This window comes from Callionymus lyra, chromosome 17 (genome assembly GCF_982586985.1).
Source record: "Callionymus lyra chromosome 17, fCalLyr1.hap1.1, whole genome shotgun sequence".
Classification (NCBI taxonomy): Eukaryota; Metazoa; Chordata; class Actinopteri; order Syngnathiformes; family Callionymidae; genus Callionymus; species Callionymus lyra.
In genome coordinates, this window is record NC_141834.1 from 12,168,656 (window position 1) to 12,191,083 (window position 22,428).

Genomic DNA, 22,428 nt, shown 5'->3' on the forward strand with positions numbered 1-22,428 from the left:
ACGATTTTCATCTGAAACTGTAAACGTTAATCGTTTGTGTATCAACTTCCAACTGTAAGTCTTAATAACTTCCATTCTATGAGCTTTTTTAACGTCACTTTACAAGGAAGGACTAGCAATGCAGTTAGATCACAAGACATGAAAAAGTTGTTCACTAAAAGCTGTTTTTCTCTCGTTATTTTGTTTTTTGGTTACTTAATATAGCTGCTAGTCATGCTAAGTCATATTAGCTTTGTATTAACGTGACTAGAGCAGCAAACGATATGAAAGTAACCAATGAAAGTGAAGGGCTAAGAATTTGTTTCCCATCTTCCTTTTAAGGACAAGTTAAAATGTGTTTTTTATACAATAAAACTTTTTTATTCAGGCCTTAAAAAAAAAAAATGACAGAAAGTTCACAGGTTATGAGAATTAATAACAGATATTTAAAATTGTAATTCGATAACAAGTTCTACAAAGATTTGTTCAGTTCTTTTCATTATGACTAAAAAGGTCAAATTTATTTGGGAAGCAAAAATGCGGAAAAATGTTAACATTTCATCAAAGGTGTTCCACAGGGCTCTGATCTCATCCATTTTAAACTTTCTTGCTTTTCCCGTAATTTCACCCACAACGATTTTCGACTTCCTTTTCCAACCACACATTCATATTTCATATAACAAGATGCAGATTATTCTGAATATATCTCTCGGGAAATAGAAAGTGGCGTGGAAAATTAAACGGAGCGTTTTTACTTCAGGAAACTGGGGAGGAACAGAGAAACGTTTATGTCGGACCGAAAGTTCATCTCGTGTCGCGTCGTCCTGTTGTCAGAAGAAGGAAAAACCAAAATGTTTCCATCTTCCCGACTTTCTCCTCAGATCTTGGCAGGACACATTTATCACGGCCGTATTTTAAAATCCCGAAGCTCCTCTCCGAACAACACGGTGAAAGAAGGAGTGATTTTCTTCAGGATGTTTTTTTCTGCAGATTTATGCCGTGCGCTGCAGGTGCAACACGTCGCTGTCAAACTAATGAATCAAAACTGCTGCTTATTTCCATCTCGCTCTTCTCTCTATCCTGGCGCTAACTTAGGCTAAAACAAACACTTGACTGGTCGCTCTGATGTGTAAAAAGTTCATTAACGGGTCAGTTGGGACAGAGATGGATACAAACTTAATGTAGAGAAATGTGTTTTCAGAAAGAAAACCGTAGAAGGGAAAGTACAGAAGCACTCTTCCACTCGTCACTTTTATCAAACACGATCCGTTTTGAAGATGGTTCTAAGACTTATCTGATGATGGAAAACTTTTTTACACCTTTTGTCATCCTCACGACAGTTGTGTAAAACGTTTATAGAACAGTTCCTCAAAATAATGGCATATAATAGACACTGCTGCTTTATATCCAAAACAAATGTAATCCTAATCTGCTGTCCATTCAAAAAAACACAATTATATCAAATAAATTCTATTTAAAAATGGAAATGGAAAACAGTTTAAACAGTTTAAAAGCAGTCTGAACAAACCTTGATACAAATTTCAATTTTAAGGGTTAATTTTCTAGAATTATCTTTTACATTTTTAACATTAAGTTTATTGTTTTATAGTTTCACATTTTCACCCCAGGATATAAATAAAAATATATTTAAAAAAACAACAAACATTAAGCATTAATAAAGTGATAGTTCACCCAAAATTCAAACTACACTCATTTTCTACTCGCGCTCATGTCGACTGAGGGTTGGGAGTAATCCCTTTCTTTTTAGAGTTATAGATAAAAAATTAAACAAGTTTATATTTTAAGTTTGTTTCAGGCAGACGTTTAAACAGTAGAAAACAATACAAGTAACTGGGTTAATACTGCAGACAGTAGACTATGTGCCCCTGCGATATTTAACCGTAGTACTTCCTGTTTATAGCTGTTAGTCTTAAAAATAATCTGATAAAAGACTAAAAAGTTACAGATTACTCTGAAAATAACCAGAACCCTTTTCTAAAATAAAGAAGTTTGGGTGAACTATCACTCTAACTTTAGACTTTTATATAACCCAAATATATCAACTATATATAAATATTTCCCAAATTCAACTATGAATTCTTTGCATATTTAATGTATTGTACTATATTAATGTTGCCTTTATAATCAGCTGAGAAGTTTGTTTGTCTGTTTTTTGTCTGTAGATTTAGAGCTTTAATGAAAAATAATTTTAAATATATTTCAAAAGCTCCAGACAACACAAAGAGACCCTCTCAAGGAGTAATTTGGGGAAAGAACGAGAAGCACTTAAGCTCTGAAACCTCCATTAAAACTACATCAAGATGAAGAATTGTAAAGTTTTGTCTGGCGACGTTTAAAGCCCTGAGCCTCACGTTCAAGATAATCTTGACTAAAGAGGTAGCGGCGGAGGATGTGTGGAGCCGGCGTCGTCTTCTAAAGGCCCGACCAGACATCTGATCAAAGAGGTGCTGAGCATCATTACACACTCGTAGTCTTGTAAACCCGCCGCGTGTTTTTACCGCCTCAAGGAGATTTGAATCATCACCTTCTGATTGACATGATCTATGTATACATAAGACGCGTCGTCATGGTTACACAACAATAAGATTGTTGTTTCCAACAGTAGAACAACAAACCTATAAAGTGGAGACAGTCAGAGACTTAGATGAAATTGCTGGAGTGACGCATGAACCACAGCCGCAGTCCCCCTCCTCAACATCCCACCCTCGCATTACAGCGCAGTAACTGTACGCTGAGTATAAAAACCCATAATCCTTTGCATCTGGGGTCTTGGCACCAACGACGGGCTGTGCCACAGTGGGACTGGCACCGGTCGAACACACCGGGGTCCTCGCCACACCCCAAATAATAGAATAAAAACAACACAAGTAAACACACCCACAGATTTCACACAAGTGTAAAGTCGCTGACGCCAGTTTTAACACAACCGTGTAGACGTCCTGAAGCCGCAGTGGAAATGTTTTTTCAGTGGAATCTTCTCACTTTGGTGTGTCACCAGATGATTATCCGATAAAGTGATGAAGTCGCAAACCAGCGACTTGAAAAAACACGAATATTGAATGTCATCTTAGGAAAGACAGTCCTCGGTTTACATATTCTTGATTAATTATTATTTATTTAGCATTTGGTTTTTCTCCGGCTCTTATTAAAGTGTTAGTTCACCCAAACCTCACTCATTCTTTTACTCAGACCTCATGTCGACCAAGGGTTGATTATTTTCAGCGTAAACTGTTCCTTTTTAGAGTTATAGGCAAAAATGTAAGTTCATTTTAAAGTAGCGACAAAAGTCTAGCCTTTATCATCGTGACAAATCTTGAATTGAAACCTTTATATAATAACATTTTTCAGAAATTAATAAATTATGTTTTTAGGTTGTAGCAGAAGCTAATGTGCTAAAATGCTACAGGGACTGGAAACACTGTACGGGTAAATATCGTGAGATCTCCTGGTCTACTGTCTACACTGGGATCACTTTAACTCATCTTAACCCAGAGACAACACAAGGGATACCGCAAACACATATTTTTCCGGGGCCTTTGGGTCACCTTGACCCCTAGAAAACACAAGGGTTAAGTAGCTTTCTTTGGCAAATATCAAATTATGGAATACCAGGAGTAACAATATTAAAAAGAGACGACACTACCTGCATTTTACTTATTTACTTTACTTTTACTTAATTCCACTTTTCTAAAACTAAAAAATGAACATAATCTTGGTAGATAGTCCACAGTCCTTGGTTAGGCCCTCATACAAAACTCTTATGTATGTATGTATGTGATTTGTTGGCATGTTTTTAATAATCGATTTAATACTAAGTGCATGATGTTGATTGTTTATTTAACAGTATTATGATTTAAATCAATCAAACAACTACTTTCCTTACAATTTTAACTAATACCTGCAGTTGGACATATAACGTTTTTACTAACTAAATAAAATTATTTGACATTGTTGTTTTATAATATCTTGTTGGAGGAGATTTATTTGTCAGAAAAAACTTTGTTATCCTGACATAGTAACTGCTGTTTAATCCTGTAATTTATTGTATTTTGTTAACCTCATTTTTTTTTGGCAGTGTTGTGTTTTGAACACTGGAAACAAAAAGTTTTTTGATTTTATAAATCAAGTCGTTCATTTTAAGGAAAGAACTTTAATGGACAACCAACACTGGAGAAATAAAGATTCATCATGACTATAAATGTTCTTTAAATAAATATAAACAACTAAAACAGAAGGTTGGTATCAGTTGAAGAAATTAAGAACAAAATCTGACGCATTAAAGGTAAAAAATGGTCAAATACTTTCTCGTTGGACGTGCATTTCCATCTCACTTCGTCTCAAATTAAAGTTATGGATTCACAGCAAAAGTTTCTCTCTAAACACTGTCGAAACGATGAAACGTATTTCCAGAAAACACCATAAAAAGTGACAGATGTCGTGTTCGGACGCCAATCTCTCCCTGAGTCACGTTAAATCTCTGTGAATTCGGGGAATCGAGACGGAAAAACTGACAAAACCGTCTGGTGTCGACTCTGTGTCGTTTCTCCTGCAGCTCCGCGGGGCCTGGGACGCCTGAGTGAGGAAAACAGGAAACTTCCTCTCCGTCCTCTTTTGTTCACATCCCTCCGTCACATCTCATCCAGCGCTCCACCGACTCAACTGTCGTCGATTTAAGGCCGGAGATCTCACACACTTCTGTTTCTAAATCCACTTCATTGATGTGGCAGAGCTCACATCTGAAGAGATGCAACGACTCTGTGTGTGTTTGTGTGTGTGTCTGAACGTGTGTGTCTGAATGTGTGTGTGTCTGAATGTGTGTGTCGCTTTCCAAGCTGACGGAGCACAGAGCCAATCCATGAGGTCATTTGAGCGATAAGGTCGCCAGAGCAACAACTGTGGAAAATATGACAACAACTGGCAGTTTTGTCAACATTTAGTAAAAACATGAAACAAGGACTTAATTAGGAATTAGCTTAAAAAAACACATATTAAATTCAAATCTCATAAAAGCTCTGACTTTATTCCTTTGGTTACTATTTTAAATTAAGTTTCAATTCATGCACGAGTTCGAGTGGGAAACTTTTCTCTTTCGCCATCATGCGCTCACAGTGGGATGATGAGGTTAAAAACTCACAAGGAAAACTTAGACTATTTTACTGCTAACGATTTTATTATTGTTTTTTTTACTCCAAATAAAGCTTTATTAATTGATTTTTTTCCTTTCAGAATTTTCCACATTTTTTATTTGTAACTTTCGTCAAAATAATTTGAGAAAATATTCAGAATATATTTAGGATTTCTTTGATGCAAAAGGTTTTATAAATATTTGTCAGGTTTTGATATTTCTTTCTTTACTATTCTTACTATTGCTTTGTTTTTTCAAAGTGTTTCCAATATGTTTCTCTTTTGGATTGACGGCCCCTTGTGACAGTCCCAGTACAAAATGTGGCCCCAGATGTAATTTAATTGCACAACTCTGTTGTATTGTGTGTCAATGTTTACTTTTTGATGATATCTAAGCATTCTTTGCAGAAACTCTTCTTTTTCCCAGCGTGTTTTGCGTCGTGGAACCCAGATTATTTTCTACTCTAGACTTCAAAAAGCCTTTTCATAAGTTCCATCAACACTTTTGATTGATGGAAAAGTAACATCACAATTGATGGAATCAGTTCAAAACATAGACGACAAACAAGAGAAAACAGGATTAATTGCTGCAGCTGTCTTTTTACAGGGGATTTAAAAAAGCTTGATGATTGTATTGCTCATCAACAAACAACGGAGCAGATGTTTTCATGTTGTTGAAAGTCTGTTGTCAATATAGGCTTCCTGCCCGATCGCTCGGCCGCTGCTGACCAAACACTTGGAGGCTCGTGTGCGCTGGTGTGTCGACCCGAAGTGCAAACTGCTGCCTGGTCGCTCACATGGCCGACCAAAACCACAGGCGAGATGACTGTGGCTTCCCTGGTCAGGAGAAGCTTCTGGAACCTCCGGCGCTGCTTCGCACCGATCAATACGATAATGCTTCTCCCTCACGGGTTCACGAGCAAACCGATCGGACGGAACCGGTCCATTATAAAAAAACGAGCGCGGTGTCGGATCCCGCCATTAGGCAGAAAAACCCAAAATGGAGGCTCTGCGAAGAGGACATGACCATACAGTGTGGTAATTACACGGGGCAGTAATGCTCCGTGGATTATGACATGCTCGGCTCTTGTAAAGAAAAACACAGCCTTTCCTCAAACTCTGACCATAAAACATGGCGTTGCTCTTTGGCGTGCGCTTTTCAGACAAACCTCAGTCCACAACTGAAGCGGCGACGGCTCCGAGGAACAATGGCTGCTCGGCACGAAACACTTAAAGTCTCCGTCGAATACTCGCTCGCTCTCTTTGTAACTCAGTGGCGCCGAAATAAATTCAAAATGATCATTAAAATGCTCAAAAATGTTTTCTCTGATTAGTGGTGAAAACGATGAATTCTGGTGTATAATAAGTCAAGAACCACTGACCACAATGTGTCAAGTTACAGACCACAAGGTCTGAATGATTTGAGACGTTTCAGATGAATCACTAATTCTTGATTTGATTCGAAGAACAAAACACTTCTTTTTTTTCTTTTGGCTCTTCTGATGTGTGAAGGAAACTGTTGTTTTTGTTTCATTACCACTGAACTTAATTTAATGTGGAACAAACTTCAGGATATTTAAGAAAAGAAAATTGTATTCAAACCCTCTAGATACTTTCTTCATAAAATTATAATTTAATATGAATTTAAAAAGGCACCTATTTTAAGTCGTACAAACAAGCAAAAGTCTAGATCAGGGGTTATATATATATTATATACTGGGACTTTTGGGAGGGGCCAACAAGCCAAAAGAATGAGCGGATGGAAAAAAAAGAAACGTTTGATGGGCAGAAGTTGTTTTTTCCCAAAAATATATTTTCTCATTATTTTCGTTTTTTCCTTAAATTTAAACACATAATGGATGGAATTAAAATGACAACAAGGCTTGAAAAAAACAAGTACAACTTAATTGTAATATTTATATAAAAAAAATTATCTTAAGCCCCGCCCATTGAAAACACTATGTTTTTCTTGAGATTAAATCTTGTTCACTATAGCCACACCCACTCTGCTGTGATTGGTCAAGCATTAAGGGGTTTTCACGAGTGTGATCAATACCGGAAATCTCCACCTCCAAGGGACTCCTTGTATAAACAAATCAGGGCGTGATTACTGATGGCTGGAGGAGGAGTGAAGTCCATTATTACATCATAATGGACTCCGCTCTCGTAACCTCTCGTTCGCTGAGATTTCAGACGCGTGAGAACTTTAAAAAAGGAAAAAGTTCATAACATTGTCCTGATGAGTAACTTTATCTTGGAGAGAAAGTCTTTAACATTTGAAACATGAGTCAGGAGAGTTGCGTTTTCACATTAGTTGACATTGAAATCGTTTTTATTTGTTGTTGTTTTTTTTCTTTCAATTTAATTCGACATAAATACATAACGAAAATTACTAAAATGACAAAAAGGCTTGAAAAAAAATTATATTTACACTTAAATTACAATAAATAATAAAAAAAAAAATCTTAAATGGTTTATTAGCTGTTTAACTCTGACGTAATAAGGGCCACATCAACACAGTCATGTGACCCAAGGGCCACACAAGTTAGCAGATTTTAAGTAGGTAAATCTTCAAGTGAAAGAATGTCATGTAATTTCATTTTAACCCATTATTTTGTCTTAAAAACTTTCATTTTGTTCGTCATGTGACTAAAACCTGTCCCTCTATGAACGATCAATAAGAACTTTCTATTGAAAGTAATAACTAGTTTTAAAAAGAGAAAACGTTCTATATTTGCCAGGTTTCACCGTAGAATTACTGCTGACCCCTGCTTCTTTTTTCTGACTCCATAATTACTACATCTTTGTCAGGTTATTTTAATCCTCCTCCCAGGTCCTAAAAAAAAAAAGTGGTGGGAATTATCAAAAGGTCTTTGTGCATCACCACAGTGGCTAATGTTCCCATGAAAGTCTGCAGAGTCCAGCGTTCATTCATCCATATTTATTAGCGCTCAGTGGCTCCAACATACACACAACAGGACGGAGGGTCAAGAGGCTTTGGGATCTTCAGAAAATCTCACTGGTCTCGGAAATGTATATTTGAAGCAAGACAACTTCCACTCGTCTTGTGAGCTATTATTGCGTCTGTCTGTGAGTGTTGGATAAGCGAACCGTCCTGCTAGTCCCATAAATCATCCCTTTTTTTGTGTGTGTGTTGCTTTGCAGCAGCTACTCACGCTGGGAGTGTAGCTGATTTAATGTTTTTGCTTTTATTGGTTGTTTTATGGATTTGGAGTCAAGTGGGATTTGTTCCTGGTGTTGACTCGCAGAGAGACGCTCGGTAACAATGAAGCCGAGATGGATGAAGTGGACGCGGCCGGAACCCACATCAGACGCTTGAATGTGTTCCATCGTATAAAAGACAAGACTGACGTTGTGTTCTGTGTGTCATTTGGGTGGTGTGTGTGTGTGTGGTGGGAGGGGGGGTCTTTAAGAAGCTACACTAGATCTGTTCATCTTTGGATTTGATGCCACAGGAAGGAGATCAATAAAAATAAAATGATTCACCTTCAGTTAAACGTATATTAAGAATGATACATTTTAAGTATCATTAATCTACCATTTTGTGACTTGGTTGTGTGTTCAAAAGTAGATTTTTATTATCTTCAACTCCTTGTTTTGTATTTTCTGATTATTTATTTTTGCCTACCCTAACAACAAAAAAAAAGATTCTTTTCACTGTGCGATTGCTCTTTATCCAAAATAAAATCCCAGACATTTTCCCCCAAATATTTCAACAAATTTGGTTGACAGCTGTGGTACTTTTTAATTATATATAATATAATATATTAATTACGTGTGCATGATTGAAGATTTTCGCTCAAGATTTCTGAATTTATTTTTACTATTTAATGCAATTTTTGGTTGAATACGTTTTTTTTCTAGAGTCAAACATCAACAGAAGAACAAAATAAAATAAAATAAAACCAAAACAAAACACTCCTCACCCCACTTTAATTATTTTACAACTACTAATTATTTAAATAATGTTTATTTACTTGTTTCATTTTTTCACACATTATCCTTATTATTATTATCCTTATTATTGTGTTTTCAAGCCTATCATTTCCCTCCTAAGATCCTTTATATCATTATTATATTAACACGCTCTATTAATAGCAAATTTATCTCTTAATAGTTTTTCCACCAACTATATTTCCAATGAGCTCATCATATTTTGTCCGTATAAGAAAACGGTCGAAGTGTTGTTTTGGTCGACTGCAGCAGATCAAACCTGACTCTCACAATCAGTGTTTTTGGAGGCGCAAACTCTCCCCTGCACGAAGCATCTCTTAGCTCGGCCAAACGTTCATTACGAGTGGAAACAGACGATCAGATGTGGGCCACTAAAGGGAAACGCTCGACTTCTGCAGGCTGCCAAAACTGCCAAGTCATCAGAAAAGAGTATTGACTCGCCCTGCCATAAACACAGATGTGTGCGCTCAACGGCTCCCTGTTCCTCCATGAACACATGCTGCTCGATACCTTCTTTTTTTTTTTCTCTCTTTTTTTTCCATCACAACTTTGTCTTCGTAGCAGAAGCAGAATGTGAATTGTTGACTCTTGTGGTTTTGGAGCATCACAGCTGACCTGCTACACTCAAACAATGTGTTGAAAATTAAACGACGACTGACGCCTTCATGCAGTCTGGTGACGGGAAGTTGTACTATCCAAACTAACCTGTGGATGTGTTGAATTGAAGCAGCACTAGATCAGCTTCTTAAAACTTTTTTTTTTTTTGCTGTTATAATTCATTCCATTCAGTCATGAATAATGTATCGGCGCCAACAACAACACCTTTTACTTGAAAATCAACCCACAGGCCACTGGAGAGTCCAAGTCACCACCAAACTACGAAGGAGGTTGAAGGCGGCGGCTCATTTTCCATCATGGTTCAAGTTTGAAAGTATGTTTGGTAAACGATAAATTGACCAGACCAGAGGTCTTCCTGTTTTCAAACACACTTTTCTAATAGTGGGTGTGCAACAACAAAAAAAAAGATCGAGCTCTCATTTAAGTTCCACTGAAAGGTTTTTTTAAATTTATCTTTCCCTTAAATATGGACTAAAAATGAGCTAGTAACTAACTTTGATTAGTTGAAGACATGGTTGTTACTTATTTAAATCATGGGGGTGGGGGGGGTCGAACTCAATCGCACAAGGGGCCACAATGTGAGTCAAGGGTCCGAAGAAAATGCAAAATTATTTACCAAACTATTAGGAAGTATGATTATGATGATCTTGTCTTTTTGTTTTTGGAAGCTTGATTTATCTTAATTGTACTCGTGTTTGTTCCCGATAATTTACTTTACTACAGTTTGTAAAATGTCTGTATAGTTTGAGAAATGTTTCCTTATCTTATCTCAAACAAAACATCTTCATATGCATCACAATTAACATTTATCAGAAACCGCTATATTGTCCAAAAAATATTTAAAAAATGTACATGGAATGTTTGTTTAAGATTTTCAGTTTTGTGCAGACATTCGATACAATGGAAATAAAAAATATAAAAAAATAAAAATTTGAATGGAACGCTGGAAGGCGGCAGCCATTATGTTCTCCGCTGCTAGATGAACATTGAAACCCCGCGAGATCCAGGGATGACTGAGGACGAGAGGATACAGTCAACTCCAGCAGCTTTTAAAGCATATATATGGAACAATATACATTAAATATACACTATAATGAAAAAAAAAAATGATGGAATCTATAAATCTAATTCTTCGACCAACTCATCTGGCGGGCCTGATAAAATGAGTTGACCGGCCTGATTTGACCCCCAGGCCTTCAGTTTGACACGTCTGATTTAAAGCAGTGGGCCCCAACCCCCGGTCCACAACACCAGTACCGGTCTTGTAAGACATTTATTGCCAGGCCACACAGAAAGGAAGAAAAAAACAAGCTGTATTTATTATTACTGCCCTAAAATATGTTTTCAGTTAAAAAGAGAAAACTGATTTTTTTTTCTGAAAAACTTCTGTTTCAAAGTGTTAATTCCATATAAATAATGTGTATTCACAAACACACATAGGAACAAAGTCTCAAGCTAGGAGACGCACACGTACACAACACCATCGTCGGCATACAATCAAATACCCATGGCTTAAATCATCCATTTTGAACATGTCAAATGAACTTTCATAGACTTTTTAGTTTGTTCTTTATCAGAAGAGATTGTATTTGAAGATCTTGTAGAAAGTATTTCTCCAGTTTCTATTAACGATGATGTTTGCGGATGATATAGGGATTTCTGCCGGTGTGCTTCAAAGTTAGATGTTGCCATGTCTGTCATTTAAATGCTGACTCATGCTAACTTGAACAAAATCAAAGTGAATCCGATTCACATGTCACTTACATTAAAAATCACATGGTCCCATGTGAGCGTCTGCGGTATCTGCGTCAGTGTCAGTAGCATGTTTTAAAAGGACCTATTTCACATTGTCTCCCAACAGCTTCATCTTCACCCCCCCCACCCCCCCCCCCGTCATGGTCGTATGACAGAGGGAGGTAGTTACAGTGACCACGCTACATCTGCTTTCTATTGAGAGAACACTTCTTCTGCGACTGGATGGGTTGGTTTTTTTTCAAGCAGCTGCTTTGCTAATGATGGAAGCAATTTGTTGTTTTCTGTGGATGTTTTCCTGCTTTTTCTCAGATCATCCTTCAGAAAGTTCCATGCAGGATTAACCTTGTGGGCCGTTTCTTCTGGAAGGAAAAGATAATGTGACGTAAAGGGAGAGTTATGGGGGTTCGTGGGGGGTTGGGGGGTCCAGGGTGGTACAGACTACACAAGCAGATGTGAGGTTGGTGCAAAAACATCGATGCACACTGAGTCCAGTCTGGGGCTTGTAAATTCCCAAAAGTCCAAAACCCGGGGTGATCTACGGGTCTACCTCTGGCTCATGGAAGGATCGGAAACCTGAAACGTATTACAGTGATCATTTTCGTGGCAGCGTTTTCTCCGTCTGCAGCAACAAAAACGCTCCTTCTCCCTCCTTCACTCCAGATGGGCCTCATCCTGCAAGCATCTGGAAGTTAAAGCTTTATTTTCTTCTCGGCCACGTTTGCTTCCCCCCCCACCCCCGTAGGTGAACCCTCCGAGATGTGATTTTTTTTGTTGTTGTTTTTTTCCCCCGGCAGTGTCGCTGGCTTCATTCTCGGCAGGTGGTTTCATTAATTCACTGACACTTCGTTGGCTAGTGAAAGATGAAAGTGGGGACCCTGGAGTATATTTTGGAAGTTAAGTGAAAACATGAAGCCTCTCGGGGACCGTCCACCATCACACCTGCACAACAGGAAGACGTGCGGCGGCCAGATAGTGTCTCCGCCGCACAGGACATCCTGAGACAATAACACAGTGGGGGGGCGATGCCAGAGAGGTGCGGGGGAGAGACGAGGGGCCACCAAGCGTGTCACCTTGTTTGGGTATGATGTTCAGGACGGGAACAGAGAGGAGGAAGGAACTTTTTTAACTTCTTATTCTGTGATGCTTGAAGGCAAACAGGAGCTGTGGTTAAAACAGCGGGTCATCCGGAGGAACATTCTACAATCCCAATAAGGCCTCTCCTGGATTTAAGTGCGCTTCAAAGAGTTCACTGTGTGCTTGATATAAGATTGTATGTTGTGTTCACTACGCCTGATTGTAGATCACTACTTTAACTAACAAACAACTGAGCAACTATTGTAACATCTACAGTACAGGCCAAACGTTTGGACACACCTTTTTGAAGTTGTTGCAATATTTCTGAATAACTTATCTTAATTTATTAAAGTAATGATGGTCACTTATTTCTCTCTACTTAGATGTTTGGTTCTTTCTATAGATTGAGTAAATAGGTTGTCCAATAGAGGTGTATCAACCTGGTTACTGCACAACAACAACCTTAACCAATTAATAAACTAAGAAACCCTGAAAAGACACACTTGTGTCCAAGTTAACCAATTTTAATGTGACTATATTTTGAAGGTCACCAAAAATCTGGACAGCAGTTATTAGAGAAAAATGTGGCTTCATTGAAGAAACTAGAACATAAGACCAGTTTTAAGTACATCGTCTTGCATGTGTTCATTCATAGTTCTGATAATTTCAGTGAGAATCTATTGTGGAAATGATCATGGTTAAGAAAGAATAAGCATTGAATGAGGAGAACATGTCGGAACATTTGGCCTGTACTGTACATCGAATAGTTATCCTCCACTAAAGCCCTCAAGCTTGTCCACGGAGAACGTTCCCAAGACTATCAAGAGACCCAATCATTACACATACAATATGGGCCTCATTTGTGACATATCGCATACATCCGTTACAAAAAATGTAATTTTACCTGTCAGGAAAAAAGTTTCATATCTAAGTTTTTATTTCCAAAATTTAGATTCTAATCTTTAAACTGTTTTTTAGAACGACTGCACACATAATCTAAGCGAGCAGGTATAACATAGAATTACAAATATTCATATTCAATTTAGGTAATAATGTTTTAAAAAGTATTTTATGTGTAATGGGTTGGTTGAGATTAGTGGACTAAAAAGAAATACCGAAACAAGCCAATATTCCTAATTTCCAAAAGGAAAGGAAGGTTTGTGGTATCCAATGTGTTGTCTCTGGGTCAAGGTGAGGGGAGGGATACCACAAACACATTTGTTTTCAGGCCTTCAGGTCACCTTGACCCTGAGATAACACAAGAGATACCACAAGCACTTTTATTTTTAGGCCTTCGGGTCACCTTGACCCTGAGATAACACAAGAGATACCACAAGCACTTTTATTTTTAGGCCTTCGGGTCACTTTGACCCTGATCAAGTGGGCAGGGCTCAAGCACATTTGCACATGTAATTATTTCAGTTAAAGGAGGGGATTTGTACAAACGGACAAATACTTATGAGTACAATAGAGATGTAAGATCTATTTAAGATACACTTAAATCCACACATTAGTTGAACTTTAAAGAAACAGAGCAGATGCACAAGATGTTGCAACATGTCAGTACTAAGGACACAGCGTCAACTGTGCGGTTGGCAAACGTTTCATCACTTTTGACACATCTCATTTATATGTAATTGAGCAACAAGTCCCTGGCCAATCATTATCTGTCCTCGGCTCATATTTTAAACCGGCCCGACCGTGTTTCTCTGACAGGGCAAACGCAAAACAGACTCTGGTCGCCTGGTGTCTGCAGCCGCTCGTCTGCCTTCACTCACCGTGGCACGGCACCGCGAGAATAACTGGGACAAACAATAGGAAACATCTTGCTCGTACATCCAGGTCTGCCTTTTATTGCCTGGGATGTAAACAGCTGCGAGTCCGGAGTCGGAGAATGAACGCCGCTGTGTTGCTGCAAAACTTAATCACCCCAAAATAATTGGAAGGCAAGCATTTGGATCAAATCACCATTGACTTAAGAGGAAGGAACTCATTGTTGCTTTAGTGCCGGTATTAAAGATCAGTGTAACATGAATGAACTGAGCCACAAATTATTTATTAAGAGTATATCAAGCAGAAAAACAATTGCATTTTATAAAAATAAATCATAACCAGGGGACACTTTCTTCTCACTGCAAGACCCAAAGTCTTTTATGCTTTTAAACCCTTGTGTTATCTAAGGGTCAAGGTGACCCAGAGGCCCTGAAAACAAATGTGTTTGTGGTATCCCTTGTGTTGTCTCCAGCACTGCATATGTATGAATAACAGCCAGGGAGATTGTTCTCATTGACCCAGAGACAACACAAGGGATACCACAAAGACATTTGTTTTTGGGGCCTCCGGATCATCTTGACTCTGAGACAAGACAAGGGATACCACAAACACATTTGTTTTCGGGGCCTCTGGGTCACCTTGACCCTGAGATAACAACAGTGTAGGTCAAATTAGTGATGGTCACTGACAAAGGTTGAAACTGAATCCCCTACATAATCAATAAGATATTTCCATGAATGGTTTTCTTTGTATAGCAACTTGTATTATAGCATGTCGTCAACAACAACAGTATCAACAGGCTAACAGTCACGCCGTTTATTCATTGTTGTGTTGCAATTCAACTTCCGGCCACTGGATGTCCGGCAGCCATTACGTTCTCCGCTGCTAGATGAACATTGTAACCCCGCAAGATCCTAGGGATGACTGAGGATAAGAGGATACAGTCAACTCCAGCAGCTTTTTAAAGCATATTTTGGTTTCAATACAAAGGAAAGTAGTAACGACTTCGTCAAGAGTCATGTGGTCTTCAAATGATGCAACACCAGAGTCAAGTACTCGACAATACGACAAATATATCCTTGTTCTTTAGCCATCGCAATGTATCATATCGTTAAAACACACTACGACAAATATATCCTTGTTCTTTAGCCATCGCAATGTATCATATCGTTAAAACACACTTTTAAGCTAACGGACAATCGGAGACGTCACAGACCAACGATCCCAACGATCACGATGGGGAACGTCAATTCACTGACGAATAAGATGGACGAGCTGTCTGCCCTCAACAACCAGCGGATCTACAGAGAGAGCAGCTTGTTGATCTTCACGGAGACGTGGCTCACTCAACTGACTCCGGACTCACACGTGGATCTGCCTGGTTTCAGCACCATCAGAGCGGACAGAGACGCGCGCGCGTGTGGGAAGCGCAGAGGAGGAGGACTGATCATGTACGTGAATAAACGCTGGTGTAGTCCGGGACACGTTACTGTAAAGAAAGTCTCTTGTTGTCAAGATTTAGAACTGTTGGCTGTCAGCATGCGTCCATATTATCTACCGCGTGAGTTCAGTCACGTGATCGCGCTGTGTGTCTACATTCCTCCGAGCGCTGCGGCTGCATCTGCCTGTGAGAAGATCCACACAATGACAGCTCGACTTCAGAATCAAAATCCTGACGCGTTTATCATCATCTCTGGAGACTTTAATCATGCCAACCTGGACTCTACTCTGCCTACTTTCCATCAGGCCGTGGATTGTCCCACCAGGAATAACAGGACAATTGACCTTCTTTATTCCAACTTGAAGGACGCCTACAGAGCCAAACCTCTTCCTCCACTTGGAAGGTCCGATCACAACCTGGTCCACCTTCAGTCACAGTACACTCCTCTGGTGCAGAGACAGACTGTGACCACTAAGACAATCAGAAAGTGGACACCAGCTGTGGAGGACGCCATCAGAGACTGCTTTGAAACAACAGACTGGGATGTGCTGCTGAGGTCTCATGGTGAGGACATCGAGGGACAGACACACTGTCTAACAGATTATTTAAATTTCTGTTTGGACGTTGTCGCCCCTACTAAGACTGTCCGCTGTTACCCTAATAATAAACCGTGGGTAACAAAGGAGGTCAAGGATGTCCTTAACAGGAAGAAAGTGGCATTCAGGAGCAGAGACAGGGACGCCATGAGGTCAGCTCAGCAGGAGGTGAAGCGATGCTTGAAGGAGGCAAAGGACACCTACAGGAGGAGGTTGGAGGAGAAGCTGAGCCGAGAAGAAATAAGAGAGGTCTGGGATGGTGTTAAAACCATCACTGGACACAAGACCAAGGCCTCTCTGACTGCAGTGGACACGGTGGATGAGGCAAATGGACTGAACAACTTTTTCAACAGGTTTGAGCAGGTCACCTCACCCTCACTGCTGCCCGCCTCAGGACCTGCCCCACCTTCTTGTGCCCCCCCCAGCTCCACAGAACCACTTCCCAGCTTCACCTCACTCCAGGTACAGGATGTACTTCGGAGGATTCGTCCAGGGAAGGCTGCTGGTCCTGATAAGGTGTCTGCTCGACTGCTAAAGACCTGCGCTGCTGAACTAGCTGAGCCACTCCAGCATGTCTTCAACCTCAGTCTACGGCTGGGGAAAGTACCAACTCTGTGGAAGACTTCCTGTATCGTTCCAGTCCCTAAAAAGATCCGACCGAGTGTGCTGAACGATTACAGACCGGTGGCACTGACTTCGCAGCTGATGAAGACACTGGAGCGGCTGGTCCTCAAACATCTTACGCCACAAGTCCAGCACGCGCAAGACCCCCTGCAGTTTGCCTACCAGCCAGCAGTTGGTGTGGAAGATGCCATCCTTCACCTCCTGCATCGGACCTACTCCCACTTGGATAAAGGAAGCGGTTCAGTGAGAATCCTGTTCCTGGACTTTTCTAGTGCCTTCAACACTATCCAACCCACTCTGCTGCAGGACAAACTGACTAAGATGCATGTGGACCCTGGTCTGGTCTCCTGGATTACGGACTATCTTACTGATCGACCACAGTATGTCAGGCTGAAGGACATCAAGTCTGACACTATGGTGTGCAGTACAGGAGCACCTCAGGGGACAGTACTGGCCCCTCTCCTCTTCACCATCTACACTTCAGACTTCTGCTACAACTCAGAGCTGAGTCTCGTCCAGAAGTATGCTGACGACACTGCCATTGTTGGATGCATCAGGGACAACAGCGAAGACGAGTACAGGAGTCTGATACGTGACTTTGTGGACTGGAGTGAGAGGAACCACTTGCAGCTGAACACCTCAAAAACCAAGGAGCTGGTCTTGGATTTCGGGAGGTCCAGGACAAAGCCACGTCCAGTGTCCATCAGAGGCGACGAGGTGGAGATAGTGGACAACTATAAGTACCTCGGTGTGTGGATGGACAGTAAACTGGACTGGTCCTGCAACACAGACCATGTGTATAAGAAGGTTCAGAGTAGACTGTACTTTCTGAGGAGGCTTCGTTCATTTAACATCTGCAAGAAGCTCCTCTGCATGTTCTACCAGTCTGTGGTGGCCAGTGTCCTGTTCTATGCTGTGGTGTGTTGGGGTGGAAATGTGTCCAAGAGGAGTGTCAACAGGTTGGACAGGTTGATCAGGAGGGCTGGTTCTGTGGTTGGAATGAAGCTGGACTCACTGGTGACAGTTGCTGAGAGGAGATCATTGAACAAACTACTGTCCATCATGGACGATGACAGTCATCCTCTCAGCACTGTCATCAGTGAGCAGAGAAGCAGAATGAGTGCACGAATGCTCCTACCCAGGTGCAAAACAAATAGACTCAGGGACTCATTCATCCCTCGGGCTATTAAATTGTACAATTCTGAGTTCGGGGGCAGGAGTGGAGTGAGAGTATCTGGATGTTCTGTTCCATGTTAGTCTTTGTATCTTTGTCTTTGTTGTTTTTCTTTCCTTGACCTATGTTCTTTGTCTTTGTCTTTAGACTTAGATTGTGTCATCTTGTTCTTCCTCTTTATGTTCTTCTTATTTTATTTTTTATGTATTATTTTTTATTGTTTATGAAAAATTGCTGGCTATTGTAAAAAAACAATTTCCCAAAGGAGACCTCCTGAGGGATCAATAAAGTTTTACCTTACCTTACCTTAATCAACAGTACCACAACTTTCTAATGGGGACTAATGTGAATAAAACAATAAAATACTATTATAAGTGACAAGAAGTCGTGATTTATAACCAAAATGCAACGTTTTTGGTTCATCCATTTCAATCCACGTCACCTGAGAGGCAAAATCTCTCCAGCATGATCTGGGTTGGTCCTGGGGCCTCCCCCAAGTGCTAACATTGAAAGATTTCCAGTCAGTTGTGTTGTATTTTTTGACCATACAAGATTAAAAACAAAAATAAATAGTCCACACTGGCACAAGAACAGCTCTTGAACCAGTCAAAACATATACAATTGTGACTAGAATCTAAGATGTTATTTAAGATGTTTGAGTTCATCTTTAAGTCATCACTTAACCGCACTAGATGTTCCAGTGTTTTGAGAAGAAGGTAACCTTCGGTATCTGCGACCACATTTGCCATGTGAGCGTCTTGTTTTTCCAGATACGGTGTCGAGAAGCCGCGATAATCTGTTATCCAGCACTGGGGTTGTCTTTGAGAGACGGCCCGGAAAATAAAGCCAAAAAAACAAAGTTCTCATATAAAAACTGGGCGACAGAGAGAGCAGCTGGTGGGTCGCCGCTCAAGACAAACAACCAGGAGTTCATATCTGCCAAGCATGACTTAAAGAACCATTTGTTTTTCACATACGAAAAAAAACCTGCATGTGGTATGTTTCAAAAAAACAAAAGAAAACACCGTTCGTTTTTCTTCTCCTACTACTTCTCAGCTTACACCGGGCTCCAGTCGTCCCGCATGACAGACCACAGGACGACCTAGACGCCAGTCCAAGACCCTCCAGTCCTAATGAGAAACGTCTCCGCCGTGGCTCCGCCCACCGAACCCGACGCCAACCGCCATATATAAGAAACAGCAGGAAAGACCCCTTCGCCACAGCGACGAGTCATCTGTGGTCACTCCGTCAGCTCGGCTCTGGCTCCTCCTTCTGTTCCAGCCCGAGAAAACCCACCGACCTCTGCTTTTATGATTGGTTATTTGAGCCCACGTCCAATGAAACTCAACGTGTTCCACAGCGACAAGAGAAGAAAAGCTGGAAGGCCTGAGTCTGCTCCAAATTATTTGCACGGCTGCAGAACACATGGGGTTGAAAGGCTTATATAAGCCTGCGGTAGGAATATTCAATCCGAGGCACCTTTTTTTTCTTCTTCTTTAAATCCTCGAGCTGTGTGTCGTTTTCATCCCGAACTATTTTAGCATCAAAAGGGAACGAGACAATGACATGTGGATGATGATGAGGGAACCGTTCTATTTAAGAAGACAAGGCAGTTTGGGTTTTCTCTGGTGACGGCATGGATGGAGAACAGTAAGGTCGCAGGTTAAAAAACCCGAATGGACTATCAAATACAATCGCAATGCAAAGTCTGGAAATAAGTAGCTCGGTTTGAGAAATAAAACTATAAACTACACTATAAAATGCTTACGTTATGTTTATTATTTTTAAGCTTTAGTAAAATATACAGTATATATATATGAATAAGTGTAAATGAACTACACTTGGTTGCGATATCTCAAACGTGAAAACCATTACTTGACGTTTGAATTAGGCCTTCAGATCAATAACGACAATGGGTTGTGGAGAAAAGTTGTTTTTTTACACCAAATATTTGGTTCTACTTCATGCATACTCAGCCCTCTAGTAGATCCGCTCATGGTTTAGTCCTCTGGGATCTGCCCCACCACTGAGAAAAATCGATTCACTCGTCACCGAGTAGATAGCAGGCTCCCTAGCAAGTCACCCTTACAAAAAGACTTCAGCCGCTGACCGGCTTGGCTGAAGGTTCTAGAACTCATTCTTAGAACCGAGGTTACGTTAGGGTGACCAGTACATTTTCTTTTAAGACGCACAGACATTTGTGTCTTTTTTTTTTTTTTAAGTTTTTCCACATAAATCACGTAAACAACTTCTGCTCAAAGTAGCAAAGAAATTTAAAACTCTCAACTTTTCAAATGATCCAAACAATGTACTTGCATGCACAGTTAATAATTTGTAGTGTTAGTGTTGTCGACTTAAATAAGTACTGGAACCAAGTGTTGTCTTTTTTAGGTAAAATCATTAAAAATAAATCTTGCAAACAATATCTTTTTTGAATATTTACCACTTTTTTATGTACGTTTATTTATTTATTTGGTATAAATGGACCTTTATTGACTTGAAAAAAATGAAACAACATGATACTTAATACTCATAAAAAAGGTAAAGGAGTTGAATATCTTTTATTAATAATGGTTTCAAGTAATAATAATAAACTATATTTAAAAAACGTTCAACAATGGAATCGTGCATGGGGTGAAACACAAGACAAGGTAATAAAAATCTAAAGGAATCTGGTTCCTGACATGGTTCTAATTGAAGTGAGCAAATGGTGTGTGGCCAATAAATTTGTCCGGAAAAAAAACAAAAGGCAGCACACCGACACACTCTGCGGTTACTCTGTCAGACATACGTGCACAAAACATTTAAGACTCCTTCGCTTACTTCTGCTCACCCGACCAAAGTGTATTTTAGACTCTTCTCCCCCATCCCTGTCTCCTCCTAGACAAACGGATGGTAATTGAACCGAATCTTCTGCAGTGTAACAACAAACCAGTAATACCACTGATGGCTAAAACAGTCTGGAGGAGGAGAGCGTCAAGTTTAGAGGGGGGGTGGGGGGGGCTGTTGTGCCTAAATGAGTATCTCATACTGAGACAATAAGATCTACTTCAGGGAGTTCTGGAATCCAAAACTGCTGCAGCGATAAATAACACTGGGTTATAAAACAGCAGAGTAGAAATAGTTGGACTAAGACAAAGGAAAAAGCTGTCAAGAGAGTCTTCCTGAGGTGGGTCAGCTGCCAGAACAGATGCAGGGTCAGGAGTCCAGTCCAGCTGGATTAAATTCATCCTCATATTGAATAAAAGCCATTCTTCAAAACAGATGTCATCGTGTCACGGAAAAGTCAAAAGGAAACTTTTGAGGGAAAAACTAGAATCCATTTGTTTTGAAGGCATCAACAAAGAAAGTTTGAACTTCAATTGTGCTTCTTGTGTATTTCTAAACACATCTGCACAAGTGACCATCTCGTCACCGTCCCAATGAGGGAACAATCAGCACAACAAACTGAAACAGATTTATTTCTCCCCTCCTCCCCTCCTTCAAACCGGCGGCTCCACATCACAGCTCCGCAATCAGCCGTACTGCTTCAGTGTCACACAACACGAGCTTCAAAGTGCGTACAATCCATCTGCGTCTTCTGATGAACTGCACTAACATGAGACGACAATCGTAAGAGGAAGTCGGCGCTTTTGATCGGATGAAGCCGCAGGAGTCGGATCTCGACTCGGTCCCGGGTTTAAAGGGTTTTATGGTCAAGTCGACTGGTGTTAGGGTGTGTTCGTAACAACACAAGAAAATAACAGTTTTAATTATTTAAAAACTTAAAAATTTGATTTATTACATCATGTCATTCCACATGTCTCTCCTATTTATACATAAAATGGTGATTTCCCAAATGTTTTTGATGAAAATAAGGTCAATAAAAGTGAATTGTCGCCATTTTAACCAAGCTTCTATTATAAAAAAATGTTCCCGAGACAAACTAAATCCAAGCACAGAGATTGCCAGTTCACTCTGGCAGAGGAAAGTCACATCTGGACACTAGAGAATCATATTTCACCCTCAACCTGAGGGAAGAGTAAAGGTAGAAAAGGAAACCGTTGTTAGTAGAGAAACCATTTTAAATTTAGATCTGTTTATTTTTAAAGTCGACACACTCGGATAAAAAAATTGGCAGAACGATGGTTTCAGGTGAAAAAAGAAGGCGGAAGAAACTGAAGAGTTTGTATCTTTCCAGCTCTGCTTTATCATACCAACAAAACACTCACAGAACACAACAGTTAACGTAACATTGTGTGGAGTTAAATCAGTTTTGTCCATTATATCTCCAT

General features: G+C 40.0%; 1 protein-coding gene across 1 annotated transcript in view; it reads right to left on the minus strand.

Moving 5' to 3' along the window:
• The window catches only part of pear1 (platelet endothelial aggregation receptor 1), a 59,021-nt gene that overhangs the window by 35,792 nt on the left and 801 nt on the right, over positions 1–22,428 (minus strand). The window lies entirely within an intron of this gene.